At 39.7% G+C, this 19924-nt stretch overlaps 1 protein-coding gene across 1 annotated transcript in view; it reads left to right on the forward strand.

Annotated features, from left to right (window-relative positions):
• Positions 1-19924, forward strand: part of LOC100524098 (olfactory receptor 8A1-like) — a 141033-nt gene that overhangs the window by 54720 nt on the left and 66389 nt on the right. The window lies entirely within an intron of this gene.

Raw genomic sequence — 19924 nt, forward strand, 5'->3', positions numbered from 1 at the left:
AAAATAAACAAGCAAAGCAGGAATGGAAGAGTCTCACTGAGAGGCGGACACATGGAAGAGCCTTGATAAATATTATAGGAAATATACATAAACATAAAATATGTATGATTTAGGGAAGGAATGAGGAAGAGAAAAAAACTTGCTAAGAGGTAGGTGAACCTACAAGGGGCAAGAGAGAGGCTAGTACAGGATGGAAGAGAAGAGCTGATAGACATGAGAGGGGCTCTGAAATAATATTCTATCTTTCCAGAGTTCCTGTCGTGGCGCAGTGGTTAACAAATCCGACTAGGAACCATGAGGTTGCAGGTTCAATCCCTGCCCTTGCTCAGTGGGTTAAGGATCCGGTGTTGCTGTGAGCTGTGGTGTAGGTCACAGATGCGGCTCAGATCCCGTGTTGCTGTGGCTGTGGTGTAGGCCAGTGGCTACAGCTCCAATTAGACCCCCCAGCCTGGGAACCTCCATATGCTGTGGGAGCAGCCCTGGAAAAGGCAAAAAGACCAAAAAAAAAAAAAAAAAAAAAAAAAAAAAAGGCTATCTCTACAACACAACTTAATTCACAGACTGGCTCAAGGTCCTTGAATATTTCACCTAGTCCCTACCAATGCTCTTATTTTTCAAATGATCACGCTGTCACACCACAGAAGCCAAATCACAAAGTCAGATGAGCTTTCTCCTTTATAGTCTCCAATCTTCTTTTTCTGTACCCACTTTTAGTCTCGGTAAAAATCCCTCTTCCCCAAATTCTCACAATCCTAAGCTTTCTCAACTCTCAGTTCTCTTTCAAAACCAATTCTCGGGGAAGATCTCCCAAATCCATCGACAGTCTACTACAGCTTGTTGGGGATTGTAAACATTTCACATCCTTGTCCAAGTATTTTTTTTTTTCCAAATGAAGACAAAATCTTTAACCAAAAAAACACAGATCTCTTTGTGAATTTTCAGACAATACTCAGTTGGTTTTGGCCAGACTGAGGCAGCTGGAGTCATCATGCACTGGGTTTTTAATGAGAACCTTGTTGGCAGCTGCCTGTTCTCCATTAGCAAGCTAATTATAACTCCTATATCAGCCCTCTGGATTTATGTGTGTGTGTATTGGGTGAGTACTGGGTGACATTTGCATGTACACCATGCTTGCTAGTCCTCCACATGGGGGATATATTTTGATCACAGCTCAATAACAGGGGGCCTCAAGCATGAATCTTACACTTAGAAACTTGCCACTGCCTTAGTGATGTCAATAAATCCCAATCCCTGCTCTCACCTCCACTGACGTCAACTCATAATTAAAGCAAATAAATCATTACAAACCTGAAATGAGCCCCACAGGAAAGGACTCCTTGGGGCACAGAAAGCAAAGAAGACACAAGCTTCATTAAAAGTTGAGTTTTCCTTAGGAGCCTTCAGAGGATTCTTATTTGGATGATAGAAGAACGAAGAAAAGTTTCTCTGGATTTATGTCACTTCAAGCCTGTTGCCATGGGAACTGCATTTCAAAATTGTCTCAACTAGGGCTTCACTAAAGTCATGTTCCCTGAAGAGCAGATGAAGCCCAAGCAGGAAGCAGTGTAGGAAGAACTATTCTTAACTGTATTCCTTTTGTTGCAGAACTGCCCTCTTTCCAAAACTCAAATCTCTATATAGCACTTCTTTATTTTATTTATTTCAATTTTTTCTGCCTTTTTAAAAATTATAATCTATTTGTGTCATTCCATGTGTGATACATGGAAATGCAGTACAGTGTGTCTCACACACATGCATTACCCTTAGATTTCTGGTGGCACAAGTTTAGCCCCAAGTATATCAGCCATTACTACCCACCAAAGGAGGCCGAGCACAAGTTACAGTTTCATAAGGAAAGGCACAGAACCTAATTGAAGAGAAAAATGGCAGCTGACAGATCTTCATTGGAAATGGCCTCAGCTCCTGAGAAAACAAATATCAGGAATTATATGGTTCTGCATAATATTGAATCTCAATACACTTTTATTAAATATTTTCAACTCTTTAACATACAAATATGTACATGAATGGTATAAGTATTTAACATATACTCCTAGAATTAAAAGGGAACTTGGAGGTCTATATTGGGGGTAATTATCATGTGTTGGACACCTGCGTACCATGCACTTTTTTTTTCTTTTTTTAGGGCCGCACTCGCAGCATATGGAAGTTCCCAGGCTAGGGGTCGAATTGCAGCTGTAGCTGCCAGCCTGCGCCATAGCCACAGCAACATGGAATCTGAGCCATATCTGTGACCTGTACCACAGTTCACATCAATGCCAGATCCTTAACCCACTGAGTGAGGCCAGGGATCAAACCCAAGTCCTCATGGATACTAGTCGGATTCATTTCTGCTGCGCCACAACAGGAACTCCATCTGCTATTAGTTTTATATATATTATGTCATTTATAGAAAATGAATAATCTACCAAAAGTACAGATTTGTCATGCTTAAAAATTTAATTCAGCATATTCAAGGATAGTAATACTAGTGCTAATATTTTATATTTTTAATTCTTATTATGTGCCAATAACTCTATATATTTTATGCATATTAACTCAGTTAATTTTTTAAAATCCTATGAAGTAGGTGCTATTATTATCCTACTCAGTGCAAGAACATTTCCTTGACTCAGAGGGATCAAACTTGGTTGTCCCTTAGTTAGGACAGCCTGGTGTCTTTAAGCCTCTGGGTATTTGTGATAATGGGAATCAACAAGGCTTACTAGATTAATAATCATAGGGGAAAGTGGGGAGTATCAAAAGATTTTAATCCCAGGCCAATGAAAAAGGGAAGTAAAGATGACAGACAAATCAAGAACTAGAATTTAGACTTGACTGTCATGTGTTGAAAGTACATCTAAATGGTATGGTCAGGAAAAGCTGTGTGAGGTGGGAGCGTGGGAAGAAGTCATTGAGATGTGCCCTGGGAAGTCACATGAAACGGGTGATCACAGAAACCACAGGTCAAGGGTTAAGGATGGAACTCTTCAATACAAAGGGAGGAGGAAGTTGTTAGTAAATGTGACAGGAGGAGACCATTTGTCAGATGACCTGAGTCCTGACCACATCACTCACTGGTTTAGTAAGATTATAGTGTTTGCCCCTCAGAGACCCCAGCTGTAAGCAGAGAGATTAACACCTAACATATAGGATTATTGTGGGAAGTAATTATCATAATGTTTAATAAGTAATTTTGAATTTATGAAATGTCATAGGATCCTTATTCTTAAATATCTCTTTTTATCTACCTGATCAAATTCTGCCTCTTACTTTTCATCTGCCATTTCAGGACTGAATTTTCCCAGCTCCAACTATATCATAAGTGATTGCAAGGCAAGATGATACGTTGAAATACCATTTAATTTACATACCCAGTATTGAACGCAATGACAAATGTATCTGTTCAGTAATATTTACTGAGTTTAATAAAAGAAGTGTAAATAAGATTCAATAAAAGTCCAAACTTGAAAATCGATAAGCTCAGGGATACATTTTATTTTTTCTAATACTGAGGAAATTAAAGTTTTCCTATAAATAGCTGCCTGGTAAACCCATTTCCAAATGGTAAATAAATAATGTAGATTTCACCTAACTGGTTTTACTATATTTTTGACATTTTAAATATGCTAATGTTGACACAGAACAGACAGTCCTATTAGAGGATGTGTACCTATTAGGTGTGACCTCCAGGATCAAGATATTTACATAGGAGACACTCCCAATATTTTGAGGACTGGCAAAAGAAAGTTACTCAGCGACAGAGCTGCGAAGTTTTCCCAAGTCAGGAGCTGCCCAGAGCTCAGTTTCATCATAGCCCACAGTTTGGGGCTCTTAAAATAGGAATCCATTTTTAAGTGACATTTATCTCAGGAATGTGTATGCTATAAAAAGCAAATTACACTAACACTAGCAATGTAAAATATATGATTTCAAGGTGTGTTAAGAGCACACCATGTTCCAAGATTGTACTAGATGGAGAAAAATGCAGGGACATAGCATGGCCTTATTTAAAGGCAGTTTGATGGAGGGGAGGTTATTCTAGGCATTGGTGGGGATGTCTCAATTGATTTTAAAAAGTAAATCCTAAAAATGAAGATTCACTAGTTTTGTAGAAAGCAACAGACTTTCCCTGTGGGACAGAGATGTCTCAGAAATCCTAATTGCAGGTTAGTGAAGACACTGCTATTTTTTAACATCTCTACTGGTCAGGAAAGCCACAAAACCTCTGTAAAATTTTCTTGTAGTCTTCAAAGCTTTCTCTTAGGAACTTCTCTAAAGACTAATTTTAATCAATGTAATATAGTTGAAGGAGCCAGGTTTAGGAGTCTAAAAGATCTAATTGTGTGGCCTTGGAAAAATAAAAACATTTTTCAATCTGTGATTTCCTCTTCTGTAAACAGGACTATCAAAACCTGCTTTATCTACTTTATGATGTTATCTGCAGTACATCAGATGTATGCTTTCCTGCTTGCCATTAAATGAAGTTTCTCAGATTTCCAACCTCATATCCTCACATCTTTCTTATCCCCTCATATCTTTCTTATCCCTCATATCTTTCTTATCCCCTCATCCCATACAATTTCCCCAAATAATTCCATCTACTCCTTTGGTTTAAATATCAACTGATACGTTAATTATGCATTAATTGCTTGAAGTATTCAGTTGCTGAAAGGCCTCACAAAACTCAAACTTTTTATACTCACAAAACAGCTTTATCAAAAGTAAAGGATTCAGCAATATCAGGAGAAGGGTATGCAATGAAAGACATTCAGGTATTTCTAGGACAGGCTTCCTCACCACTGGGTTATACAAGATGCACTTTGCTTCTGGGTCTTGAACTACTAGCAGTATAATATATATGGGAACCCTCTTGGCACCAAGAAGTTACAAGTTTGCTCCTCTTATAATGGACTGGTCTTGTATGCATGTCTACTTTTACGACCAGCCTAAACCAATGAAATCCCTCAGGTTCTGCAAAAACCAGGTGCAATTATTATTATTATTAAATTATTATAATCCGATTATTATTCCCAAATGTTGGCAAACTGTTACATCCTGTCCTAAAACAGTTCAGGTACATGGTTATGGAACACCAATTATCTTTAGCAAATATATCCCATAGCCTTGGTCCTAAAACAGTTCAGGTACATGGTTATGGAACACCAATTATCTTCAGCAAATAAATCCCATAGCCTTGGCCAGTGGTTAGTACCATACCCCAGGGAACTCTGAAGATAAACATGCAGTCAGTCCATACTGGCTAAGGTGAACCCATGCTATAAAATTGATAGCTGCCAAGCGAATAGGTCTAGCTCCAGTTTATATCCTGTACTATCAACAGACCCTCAGACATCCCCACTTGAATATCTCAGACACCTAAAATTCAGGTGAAATTTATTTGCCTTCTCCCTAAAATGTTCTCCTTATGTTCTTTCATGTAGGCAAAATACAAAATTAACAAAGTCTTTTTATTTTTGATGACCTCTCAGCAAGCTCAGAATCACAAATACTAATAATTGAGCTGAAATTTATCAGTTATTCAAAAATCCTGTCATGAATTAGTTACTGTAGGTGAAGCAAAACGAGCTGTTGGGCATGGCTAATCAGAGAGCTACATCTCTTTGATCTTTTTATTTTTTCCAAGGGAACAAGAGATGCTGAATCCCTGTCTTTTTATTTCATTCTTGATAAACAATCAGCCCTCCATATCATCAGGTTCTGCATCTGCAGATTCAACCAACCATATTCAAAAAGGAAAAAATTCCAGAAAGTTCCAAAAAGTGAAACTTGAATTTGCCTCATGCCAGCAACTATTTACATAACATTTACATTGTATTTACAACTATTTACATAGTATTTACATTGTATTAGGTATTATAAGTAATCTAGAGAAGATTTAAAATATACAAGGATACGGAGGATGTACATTAGTTATATGCAACTACTACTCCATTTTATATAAAGGACTCGAGCATCCGCAAGATTTGGCAGCCACAAGGCAGGGGACGTCCTGGAATCGGTCCCTCACAGATATGGAGGGACGGAGGGAGGCCTGTATGTACCCATTTATACATGTATAACTTTGCATTAATGCATAAATGCAAACACGTGATTTTTTGTGAATGTGCGTATGTGGTTAAATCCCAAATTAGGGCCCAGTATTATATGTTGCCTTGACATCTGAAGGAAACCAGGAAAGCCTCGAATGGCCTAACCATGAGTTCCCCACCCCACTCCAGTCCCACTCATGAGGTCTCCCAGCCAAACAGCCCCTCTTATCACGGGATCCTGACATAGTCCTTGCTTGTCCCTGAGTGTCCTAGAGTTTTGGTGCCCTCCTTTATTCTGTGTTCGTATAAGCCAATTGCCTTCTCCCATGGGAGCCAGAGGACACCTCATCCTCTTGATCCTAGAAAGCTGCCTCCTGCAGCCCATAGTTGTTCTCTCTGTTCCCAATGCAACCCCCTTGTGAACCTGCATGACCTGCAGTGTCTTCTCCCCCAGGTTGTGAGTGTATGGGGGTAGTAAACTTTTGTTAACCCATCTATCTAGTGCTGGGTATTGTATGTTCAGCCATCCCCTTAACTGTAAGTGGGGATCCCTCATCACTGGGGTGAATAGGAGATGGTTATAGTAGTGCATCCCTTTTGAAAACTCTTTTTGAGGACTGCCTTGCCACAGTACAGATATTATTGATGTGGTGTCTTAAAAAAGGAAGTTTTTCTGTTAGCCTCTTAGTGTTTGACTGCTTTTATTCCATTAAAGCTGCTACTTTCAGATCTTCCCTAAAAGGAGGCTCTGGTATCAACAAACAACACTTTCATCCCAATTTATGTCCCTATTTCAGCTGTTAATAATCTCCCCCAGATTCACAGAGGTCCCAGGGACTAAAAATCCTCAAACCCAGGGAAAAACTAAAGATATATCCAAAATGCCAAACCTATTAAATAAGAAGTTTTGAGATGGAGTTGGGGAGCATATTTTTTTTTTAAAGCTCCTCAGGTGATTCCAAAAGGCAGCCAAGATTGAGGGTCACTGTGGCTCCAGGTTTGGGGCCTCATTTCCTCTCACCTTCATGATTTTAGAATCAGGAAGACCCTGGTTGGTTGATAGGAGAAGTTCCTATAATCAGTTGACTTATCTCTGCTCAATATCTTCTAGGTTATCCCTTCCAAAAATACTTTTAATAATAGTAAAGAAAAATGTATTCCAGTTCCCACTGTGGTACAGTAGGCCAAGGATCTGTTTTGTCTTTGCAGTAGCATGTGTCCAATCTCTGGCCCAGCAGAGTAGTTTAAGGATTCTGCATTGCTGCAGCTGTAGCATAGGTTGCAACTGCTGCTCAGATTTAGTCCCTGGCCCAGGAACTTCCCATAGGTGTGGCAAAAATAATAATAATAATAACTAAGAATAAATGTATTCCAAACATGGAAAAATGTAAACAGATGTTTGATTAAATATTTGGCCTCAAGCTAGAGCATTTTCCAGAATAATCTGGAACTTGGAGAATATCATAGTGTATTTGACTAACAATTCACAACTGATAAAGCAGGCATTTTTATAGTCTTATAATGTAAAAGTTTTGCACAAATCAATATCCTTATAATTTGTATAGTTCAGCAAAGGTGTTAACCCTAAAGGGAATATGGTTTTTTGGTTGTTGTTGTTGTTGTTGTTGTTGTTGTTGTTGTTGTTGTTGTTTTTGTCTTTTGTCTTTTTTGTTGTTGTTGTTGTTGTTGTTGTTGCTATTTCTTGGGCCGCTCCCGAGGCATATGGAGGTTCCCAGGCTAGGGGTCGAATCGGAGCTGTAGCCACCGGCCTACGCCAGAGCCACAGCAACGCGGGATCCGAGCCGCGTCTGCAACCTACACCACAGCTCACGGCAACGCCAGATCCTTAACCCACTGAGCAAGGGCAGGGACCGAACCTGCAACCCCATGGTTCCTAGTCGGATTCGTCAACCACTGCGCCATGACGGGAACTCCAGAATATGGTTTTATTCCCTGTAGGACATTAATCAGTCATCTGTCTAACATGGCAGTCTTATTTCAGCATCTCTTTCCTAGCCATCTACATGTATGTATTTGATTTCATATATTCCTATATAGAAGTGTGTGTGTGTGTGTGTGTGTGTGTGCACGTGTGTGTGTGTGTATGTGTGTGTGTGTAAGCTGCTCTTAGAACCAGTTTCTTTATCTTCCTGCTGGTTGCCTCATTAATAAATAAAATGTAATTTTGACATGTACTAATAACTAGGAAATATTTGAGTCAAGCTTTTTCAAATTAATAGCAATAAAATGAATAGTTAACATTTCTTGGTTGCTTAACATAAGCCAAACATTATATTCAGTGTTTGTATGCTTTATCTCATTTAATTCTTAATGAAATAAATTCTGTTATTATACTAATTTTACAAATGAAGAAACTGAAATTTACAGAAGTTGGTAATTTTATAGAATTCACAGAAGTGACAGGCTCAGGAAGCTAATTCAAGTTGTCTTGGTAATCAAATTCTTAGCCAAGAATAATCTTATTTTCTCTGAGCTTTTTATCTCTCTGCACATTGGCCTAATAGTTTTGCATAAACATTCACTTAAAATTTCAAAATCTCCCCAAAAATGACTTCTTTAGATCCCCTCCTTTAACTCTCTGCCCCCAACTCTGTTTCATTAGAAGAAACTTCCTTCATATGACCAACAAAGGGATACAGTCTTGAACAGATAATCTATGTTTTCCTGCCCTTTAGTATGTGCTTCTAATAGTTCTGCCTCCTCTATCACCTTGCCTCTATAAGTTTAAAACCCACATTTAAAGCAGGAACTGACAGTTGTATCCCACTGTATATTTTAAAACCCACTTCATACCATATCTTAATCAATCTTTGCAATTCTGGGAAAATGTACTATTTTCCTGTTTTACTAAAAAGGTAAACTGAGGCATGTATAACCCCAGTGGTGGTCTTTTGCTTCCAAATTTCAAAATTCATGGTCTTTCTAATATCCTACCCTGGCATTCATCCCCTGATATTTTCAGAAGATCTTTGGGTCTATTAGGAAATTCTAACAGTGAGATTGAAATATTTTGGAAAAAGGTCAGGGTCAGGGAGATAAAATGTTGGGGGATGAATCAGGACCCAGAGCGGACGTCCCTGGGACAAAGTGTACTATGAAGGGACGCAATCCTAGATCAGTTTGGATCTCCAGTCCTATCCCAAACAACAAAATGAAGGCCTTCAATGCATTTTTTTAAAAAAATCAAACCAAATCCCACAGCAATTAAATGGGTGGCCTGTCCCCACCACACTCTGTTTCCCCCACACACCTCATTAAAGAGAGGGAAGCTTAAAACCACAGGGCTCCAGCTACTCCAAGAGAGCAGCCTGGCACCAGTCCCAGGCGAAGTCCCAATCTCTGCATCTTCTACCAGCAAGGACATAGTCAAGGTCAAGCCTCTTTATAATTACCGGTGTCCTGGCCCATAGCCTCACATGTTACTTAAAGAATCAGTTCTTACTCCTGGCAAAGATACTCCCAGTCAGGAATTGCAGACACTCTCTGCTCAGAGCACCTACATGAAGCCATTGCATCCTCACTCTCTTCATCATGGGATTCCATCCTGACAGCTCTGCATACCCATGCTTGGTAACTCCATGTCACATACCCAACTGCAGAGCACACACATGCTTCCAGGTACCCCATCACCTCCACAGGTGCCCCACCTTAAGGGATTGTGCCCAGTGAATCCCTTGGATCTGATGGTCAAGTTCATAGCTGCAGGCTTCCTGCTGTTGCTGATGTTGCCATTCTCCCAAGAGTTCTGCTCCAATGAATTGCTGCCATAGTCTAACTTTTGAATTGTGGCCCACAGTTTGAAAAACCTTTGTCTGAAATATGCATATCCTTTAGAGACCAAAATGAAAAGAAAAAAATTTAAGAAAGTTATTATTACATTATCACTTCCATAATTATCATCTCTTAAATTATTATCAGCTCCATCATTTTTCAGTCAAAAACCTAGAAACAAGCTATTTTGTTTGTTTGTTTTCATTACCTTGAAAAATAAATTTTAATTATTTAGTGCTTACTATTTGGGGTGCAATATTTTTTCAGGTTTAGAAACCAAAATTTCTTAGACAAGACAGTTATTATCTTTGAGCTGCTTTTTCACTCCTCAAGTCCAAAGCTATTGATTAGATACTGTTAGTACCACTGCCTGGTGCAGAACATGTGCTCAAGAAAATTGCTTGTCTTTATTCTCTACTTTTCTTCCCATCTCCTATAAACCCCATCTAAATCATATTATTTGTACTGTTCGGGCTCTCAATTCATTCAGCCACCACAATCCTTGTTAAAGAACGTGGAAGAGCTGGCATCTGGGAGAAATGAACTTTTCTCTTGTGATGCTGTTTACTTACTAAATTATCCATGAAGGGAGTTTTAATCACACATTTCCTGTCTTCACCATACAATGGGGGAAAAGCACCAGTGTCTAATTTATCTTTCTTGGGGAATGATGATGGGAAGATCAAAGCCCAGGTCTTTCCCAGGGTACTCACAGTAGTCTCTTTTTTCCTTCAAGACCATACCCAACCTACACCACTCCTATACATCTAAGCTCAAAATTGAGGCAATAAATCCTCTAAAAGGTGTGATCCCTCACACGAGGTAGACATAAACATCACATTGCAGGAACACCAGTGCCAAAATGCAAGTTAGCAGACACAGTCAGCTGCTGGCTTGTCTGGGTCCAGCAGCTATTTGGAAAGAGAACTCCCAGACCAGAAGCTTGAGTCGGTGCATTCACCTGGCCCAGGACCAACAGAAATGAATGCTGTCCCCTTTCCTACCATAGCACAGCAAGGCCCAATCAGAAAACTTGAGTACAGGAGATGGACAGTGTCTACCAATGCATAAATCTAGAAAGAGGCTGAGAAGTAGCCTCCAGGGAATTCCTGGTGGTTTGTGTCCCAGTTCTCATTCTCTGTTTTAGCAGAGGACTGCCTAGAGAGTATTCCTATTCCAGGGCTTCTCATCAGAGTTTCTTTGCCAGTACCAGTGATCGACAGGGTGTCTTTGCGGTCAGCCCATATGGAGATTTCCCAGTCCACCACAAACATGAGACTGGCCAAGACAAGATGACAAGCCCCATTTTCCTGTGTTAGAGTCTCAGTCTGCCTCTAGATACCTTCTGCTGTGTGATGCAGCAGGGCAGCTTCACATTCTCTTTCATCTGCATCTCTTATTCATGTTATAATCCTTCTTCAAATGCTGGGTGGTCCTTAACTGTTCTCTCTTTTTGTCCTTTTAGGGCTGCACACATGGCATATGGAGGTTCCCAGGCTAGGGGTCTAATTGGAGCTACAGCTGCCAGCCTACACCATAGCCACAGCAACGCCAGATCCGAGCCACGTCTGAGACCTACACCACAGCAATGCCAGATCCTTAACCCCTGAACAAGGCCAGGGATCGAACCCACAACCTCATGGTTCCTAGTCGGATTCGTTTTCGCTGCGCCAGGACGGGAACTCCTGTTCTCTTGAAACGAAGAATATCGTGAGTGGATTTGTGCCATGCTTGGAGACTGGAGAACTTCACTCTCCAACGGATTATGTGGGCTGCTTTATTAGAGAAACCTTACCTTCAGTATCTATAGGTCTTTCTTCATAGGCTGGTCAGTTTCACCAGAAAGGAATCTCATTGTCTTAACTTAAGAGTGTCATGGAAGTGGCCTTAATAATGATACTGCCAACATTCAGAGAGTTTGGTGATTAAGTCCAAGAATTTCTCATAATCCCTGTCTTTTTGATTCTGTCCCCTGACCATAGCTGTGCCTGGAGTCCAAATTCCAGAGTACTTCTGCTTCATACTCTCCAAAGAGTAAACCTTAACATTTCTATCAGGGCAGAGAAAGACAGAAAAGTTGCAAAACTGTACCTGTGTTGTGGGGGGGGGGGAATAAGACAGGAAAAAACGTCGTATTTCAACAATTATTTTGGCATATTAGCTTTAAGGAGCAAGTTACTGAAAGGCTCTAAACTCCAGTTACTTCGTCTCTTAAATGAGGTAATTAGAGCCTACCTCTCACTGTTGTATAGCTCAGGAAGTGGATCTCCTTTTTATCCTCACACAGTGTATATATACATTTACAAGAATAAATTTTACTAAATGCAGACTATGAAACTCACATTTCCTTTTTTTTTTTTTTTTTTTCTTTTTACAGCTGCACCTGTGGCATATGGAGGTTCCCAGGCTAGGGGTTGAATCGGAGCTGCAGCTGTCGGCCTATGCCACACCACATCTGCAACCTAATCGAACCTGTATCCAGCCACATCTGCAACCTAATCGAACCTGTATCCTCACAGATACTGTGTCAGGTTTTTAACCTGCTAAGCCACAATAGGAACTAACACATTTCCTTTAGAAAGGAGGAAAACGGGGAGTGGGGGGTGGGGGAGTTCCCAGTACTATGCAAAATGCTTTCCATAAATTATGTACACTAACATTAGTAGCAGCCTTGTGAGACTAGAATTATTTCTATTTTCTAGGTAACAAAGCTAGGTTTAATGAAGTGAAATAATAGGCTCAAATATACTTGGTTAGTAAAAGATAGAGCAGAGTTGCAGACCCATGCCAGCCACGTCTGAGATTATGCCCTCACCAGTGTGTTCTGCTTCAGTCTAATCAAACCTTTACATTCTAATTCTTTTTTTCTTCTTTTCTTTCTCAGCTGCACCCACAGCATATGGAAGTTTCCAGGCCAGGGACTGAATCTGAGCCACAGCTGCGACCTATACCAGCTGTGGCAATACTGGGTCCTTAACCCACTGTGCCAGGCCAGGGATCAAACCTGAGCCACAGCAGAGACAACACCCTGATATTTAACTCTTTGTAACACAGCGAGAACTCTATCTTTACATTACAATTCTGGTTAGAAATATGTAGTTACAAATTAGGTGAGCTCCAGTTAAGAATCAATTCTTTCATTCTCAGAAAAATTGAAACCTTATACCAGTATCATTCAGTGCAGAGTATATGAGATTTATGGCCAGTTGGAACTGGTTCAGACTCTTCATTCTGCAAGAACAAAAATGAACTCTGCTAGGTAATTGGATTTCTTTTGCAAGTTAAAGGCATTGACAGTGTCATTCTCCCAAAGGGAAAGTTGATCCTCAAACAAAAGCCAACTCTGAGAAAGATAGCCCTGTGCACAGTGAGGAAGGGGAAGTCAGTCTCCTGCTGTGTCTGGACATTGAGACACAGACATAGGCAAGTGAGACCCTAAATACTGAGGGTGAAAGGTTTCTTCTGAAGGAGCTGGGATGAAACTAACCCCTAGGGGTACATACTGATGATGAGTAATAGCACCCATAAGGGACATTCTCCACAAATGTTCTGTGTTTTATTTTATCTAGCCTTCATTTTATTTTCTGCCCAAAAACAACAAAAAAATGTGTGTGTGCCCGCATGCATGTGTGTGTATACATTTATGTGAATATTTACTTTTTCCTTATTTATTGAGATATATAAACAAGAAAGGGCATGAACCTTAAGTGTCACTGAATTTTTCTGTATGTATAGATCTATATATATATATTATGGAGATTTATATATACACTCAGGTATTTCCTAGCATTCGGGACAACCATTTTTTTTGGAAGTCTCATTTGAAAGTCTCTGGGCCTTGGAGTTCCCATCCTGGGTCAGCAGAAATGAATCTGACTAGCATCCATGAGGACACAGGTTCGATACCTGGCCTTGCTCATGGGTGAAGGATCTGGCATTGCCATGGGCTGTGGTGTAAGTCACAAATGCGGCTCAAATCTGGGGTTGCCGTGGCTGTGCTGTAGGCCAGCAGCTACAGCTCTGATTCAACCTAGCCTGGGAATTTCCATATGCCCTGGGTGCGGCCCTAAAAAAGACCAAAAAAAAAAAAGAAAGTCTATGGCCGAGGGGAGTTCCCTGGTGTTCTGGTGGTTAGGATCCAGCATTTTCAACTCTGTGGCCCAGGTTTAATACTTAGTCTGGGAATTGAGATCCCACATCAAGCCACTGCACACTGTACCCCCTCACCAAAAATATCACATTTCTAATGTTTATGAATGACTTCCAAGAGTTTGGAAAAAAAATTTTTTTTGAAAAGTTTTTGTCCTAGCCATATGCAGTCCTTTTTCCAGGGACAAGCCTGTGAGGCAGTGTTGTTGGCATCAAACTGGAGACCTAAGGGCATGGGGAAGAGGAATCTGCAGTGAAGTGTCTGGGTTATTTGGTCCAATAACTACTCTGTAGTCAGAGAATCTCCTTCCAGTTTCAACTGTGAATCTCCTAAGGCTTTACTTTCAGAAGAATAGCATCCTCCTTTAGCACAGACTCTTCTACTTAATGCTTTTTTCATTCTCCTACAAGTTTCAGCAAATGTAAAGCAATTACCAAGGAAAGACATGAGAAAAAAGCAATTATCTTGGTTTGTTAAGGTGTAAAATAAAACTCCTTTCTTTCATTCTTTAATTTATTCTCTATCACTCTTTTATTTATTCATTTATAAAATCTTAAATATGTATAGAGGCAACCATTTTTGGCCATATAGCAATTTGAAATTCAGAAAATATAGTTCAGCATGCATTAAAATACTGGATTTTTTTTTTTTTTTTGGTAGTTTTGGTGCATGACTTAGCTGTCAGGAAAGTAAAGGAGTTCCTGGGAGGGCAGAAGAGACAAGAAAGTAGAAATTAAGAAAGTGGAGCCCACACTTGTCCTGGGAAAACTGGCCTTCCCTACAGAAGGGAAGACACACATCATATACTCAGCTATACTCACATACCCAGTCTTAGCAGTCACAAGTGTAACTCCCCCTTGAGGAAAAAGGAGTAAGAAAATTCCTCCCATTCTTTATCTTCCTGGGGCATGGAAAGATATGTGCCCAGTTAGACCAAAAAAGAGATCAGCCCATTCACAGGAATTATTTGCACAAAACCGTATTTCCTTTCAGATAAGCATATAAATACATATACCACAGATGCATGTAATCATATGCCAAACATTTCTTTCCAAACACCCATAAATATAAATCGAGTACGTTTAATACAAAACATTTTTAAAGTTAAAGAAGTATCTTTAAAAAGATTAAAAACACAGCTTCTTATGCATTTTTCCCCCTCATATTTTCTGTTTTCTTGTATTAATCAATACTTTGCCATGATCTGGGAGCCCAGGATGTTCAGATAATATTTCTGAACTGTTACTAGAATGGTGCAAGAACAATGCAGAGACACATTAGCTCTGTTTGGGAGCTGTATAAGGAGCCTGCTCCCCCACAACTTAAATAATAACTTTGAGCAGAGAAAAGGTAGACACTGCTTTGAAGTGGTTCACCAGCATTTCTTACTTAGGATGACATTCCTGAATTAAGAGGCTGCACAAGGCACTTTGCCATTCTTTGGGCAAGTAGGGGGAAATGATATGTACCTGCCAATCATAATCTCTGTCTCACTTTGTGCCTCCATCCTATAGCCTGGTGATTATATAAGTATGCCCAGCTGGCCAGATGAGGGTTTAGAAAACCTCTGAGCATGTTCACCAGCCAAGTGTGTAGGTCCTTCAGCCAGGGCAAAGCCATATGGTTTATAAGGTTGTAGATGGGATCTAGGAAAACCACAGGGATAATCCAGGAACTGGTACTCCTGCAGGCCTGAAGTGGCAAGGAGAACAAGCTGTATGTAGAGGGCTGCTCTACCTGAATGTGACTCTTGGTGGAAGGATGCAGCCCACAGCACTACCACAGGGGTGAGGCTGGAGGAATGAATACCCTGTCCTTACTCTCCTTTCCCCATATTGCTTCCTGAAGACAAAGGGTAAAAGAGTCTGCCAGTGCAGTCCATTATCATTCAGACTCCTAGAACAAGATGGACAAGTGTAGAGAATGGATCTGAAGGGATAAAAGGAGGATAATCAGAATATTCATAAACACAGCCCTAAAAATGATACCCAAGTGGATAGAAAGAATAAAATGATAAAACATAAGCTACCCAAAGGTCTTGGACGTATCAGACAGAAGGCTGGGAACAGCAAGAAGACATCCACGTTCTCCAGGGGGCTGAGGTATGTGGAAAACTGCCAGTTTTTGTCAGAATTGGATTAGGGCCAGCATAAGTAAGAAGGAATCAGTGGTTCCAGATCTAAACACTTTGGGAAAAGCGAAGTTAGCAGAAATCAAGATGCCTACCTCTAACAGTGAAACCAGACTGTTTCCTTCCATTATAAAAGGGAGCAGTTGATTCCTCAACCAAGACCTCACCCAGCAGAAAATCCTTAGAACACAGAGAAGTACACCAAAAAGAGAAAAACCTCAAGAGACAAATGGACAATTCGATTGTGATGCATTTTTTTTTTTTGGTTTTCCTTTTTTTTCACTAATGAGATAGCAGAAACATAAAAACATCTCTGTTGGGAAGTGTATTACATCCTGTCAGTGTTCCACCCATACCTCTCAGCTCCCTTTATCGAATTTTTATGCATGCCAGCTTCAAGCAAGCTTTCCCCAAATTACAGCACCTGTTCCTGCTTCTATATGCCAGAGAACCTGTCTCAGAACGCTGGAAACTGGTTTGCCTGCTCAGGAGAGACAGAAGTTCCTGAGAACGTGTGTTCCTCTGAAGGCAACCTAGAATAAATTATTGATTAGTGTGAAAGCATAAATATTCCAGCTTCCTTAGCATTAATAAAGACAGCTCTAAGATGTAAGATAAACTGAAATATGGCAGTGAGTGTTAAAAACATTTAAGTAGAATCTGCACTTATGAAATGCTGCCCTAAAGAAGCAGATTTCTAACAGTGTGCATTGCCTGACATCACACTTAGACCTGAGTCACATTTAGGAAAAGACCCTAAATCAGAGTTAGAGGAGGCTTTTAGAGGAACAGACTATACCCAGATGAACTAGCAGGAGCAGAGAGTAACTGCTAGGGGAAAAGTACATCATCCATAGCTGTTTTGAAATGCTATATCTTCTCTTCAAGTGTTTCTCAAATCATCAGTCTGGAAATCAGACATGACCTTAGAAAAAATAATCGGAGTTCCCATCGTGGCGCAGTGGTTAACAAACCTGACTAGGAACCATGAGGTTGCAGGTTCGATCCCTGCCCTTGCTCAGTAGGTTAACGATCCAGCGTTGCCGTGAGCTGTGGTGTAGGTTGCAGGAGCGGCTCGGATCCAGCATTGCTGTGGGCTCTGGCGTAGGCCGGTGGCTACAGCTCCGATTCGACCCCTAGCCTGGGAACCTCCATATGCCGTGAGAGTGGCCCAAGAAAATGGCAAAAGACAAATAATAATAATAATAATAATCTTCTCAATCTCCTGGGATCTTCATTTTTCCTCCACTAAATAGTTACTAAGCATCTACTGTACACCAGTTACTCTCTCCAGCAGTGCTGAGATAACCAGACACCACAGACACTGCCGTAACTGAATTTATATTCTTTTGTGAGAATCAACCACACACAAAGAGGCAGCTGCTTTATGTGCAGTAAATGTTCTAACAGGTTAAGTGAAGGGTGCTATGGGAGCTCATATAGAGGCACACAATCTTAATGGGAAAAAGAAGAAATGGATATTTACATGACCAATCTATAAATAATTTATTATAAGTGACAAAATGTCTTACCTGCCTCACAAAGGCCTATATTTCTGTCCTCCTCCAATTTCAAAGATGCCAAAATTGTAGTAAAATTAATGAGACCAAGTCTTAGTGAATAAGATGTATATATACAGAGAGAAAAACAGGAAGAAAAGATAGATCAACGGTGGCCTTTCACCGTCATCCTGAGATAGGCAACCAGAGAAAAGAGAATAATGTAAACTACATTGAAATAATCAGGGGAGTTCCTGTCGTGGCGCAGTGGTTAACGAATCTGACTAGGAACCATGAGGTTGCGGGTTCGATCCCTGCCCTTGCTCAGTGGGTTAACGATCTGGCGTTGCCGTGAGCTGTGGTGTAGGTTGCAGACGCGGCTCGGATCCCGCGTTGCTGTGGCTCTGGCGTAGGCTGGTGGCTACAGCTCCGATTCAACCCCTAGCCTGGGAACCTCCATATGCCTCGGGAGCGGCCCAAGAAATAGCAACAATAACAACAACAACAAAAAAGACAAAAAAAAAAAAAAAAAGAAATAATCAGGATGATTCTCTTTATGAGCTACATTTAGCCTTAATAGTATAATGTGTCTGGCAGAGTAGACATTGAATAAAGGTATTTATCTACTGTTGGGGGTTCAAATTGGGATAAATCCAGTGGGAAAGAACTATCAAATTCACAACATCATGCCACTGGAGGATTTACCCTGAGAAAATCGCTATAAACCTAGCCAGAGATTTTTCACAAAGTTGATAGTCACAGCATTAGTTATACTAATAAAACATTGGAGGATTTGATACAGGACAAAAATGTTATAAAGTATGATATAGTCATAAGATTAAAAATATACAGCAAAATTATAATTTAAAGAACAATAACAAGGAAAAACTAATAATAAATGGGAAACATTTTGTAACATAAAATATAAAGTGTAATCTTACTGAAAGAAAATGCTTCAAAATGAGAACCTTTCTTGATCTTTGCTTAGTCTTAGAGGTAAATTTCTTTCTTTACACTTTTCTTAGTTTCCGAATGCCTAAATAAGTTTGCATTACTTCAAGACTCAGAAGAGAAAATGATCAAGAAAAAGTCTTCAACATAGGGAATTTATCTATTTCTCCCTCCAATTATATAAGTTTTTTGCCTGACATTTTTGATAGTTTGTTTCCTGGTATGCACACTTAAGAATTCTTAGGTCTTCTTGAATATTTGATCCCTTTATTACTATGTAGTGTCTTTTTTTTTTTGTCCCTAATAATTTTCCTCGTTCTGAAATCTGATGTGTCTTAAACTTGGTGTGTCTAAAATTAATATACATACTCTTTCTTTTTATTACAGTTAGCATGGTATATCTTTCTCCATCTCTTTACTTACTTATTGAAGTTGATTTATAATGTGCTAATTTCTACAGTACAGCAAAGGGACTTAGTTATACACATATATACATTCTTTTTTATATTCCTTTCCAGTATGATTTATCCCAGGAGACTGGATATAGTTACCTGTGCTATATAGGAGGGCTTATTGTCTATCCATTTTAAATCTAATAGTTTGTGTCTACTAATGCCAAACTCCTATCCATCCCTCTTCTTATCCCTCTCCCCCTCGGCAACCAAAGTCTGTTCTCTATAGCTGTGAGTCTATTTCTATTTTATAGATAGGTTCATTTGTGCCATGTTTTAGATTCCACATATAAGTGATACCATGTGTTATTTGTCTTTCTTACTTCACTTAGTATGATAATATCTAGTTGCATCCATGTGGCTACAAATCGTATTATTTAATCCTTTTATATAGATGAGTAGTATTTCCATTGTATATATGTACCACATCTTCTTAATCCATTCATCTGTCAATGGACATTTAGGCTTAGTCAAGACATTTGCTTACATGTCTTGGCTGTTGTGAATAGTGTTGCTATGAACATATGGATTCGTGTATCTTTTTGAATCATTGTTTTGCCCAGGTATATGCCCAGAAGTGGGATTGCTAACTCATATGGTAATACTCTTTAGTTTTCTGAGGAACCTCCATACTGTTTTCCATAGTGGTTGCATCAATTTACATTTCTGCCAACAGTGTAGGAAAGTTCCTTTTTCTCCACAACATCTCCAGCATTTCTAATTTGTAGACTTTTTAATGATGGCCAATCTGATTGCTGGGGGGTGGTACCTCATTGTAGTTTTGATTTGCATTTCTGTAATAATTAGTGGTATTGAGCATTTTTCATGTACCTATTGTCCATCTGTATGTCTTCTTTGGAAAAATGTCTATTTAGGTCCTCTGCCCATTTTTTTTT

This window comes from Sus scrofa, chromosome 9 (assembly GCF_054392235.1).
Source record: "Sus scrofa isolate SSC_HxYL_T2T_F1_AM1 chromosome 9, Sscrofa_HxYL_maternal_Yorkshire_Landrace_v2.0, whole genome shotgun sequence".
Taxonomy (NCBI): Eukaryota; Metazoa; Chordata; class Mammalia; order Artiodactyla; family Suidae; genus Sus; species Sus scrofa.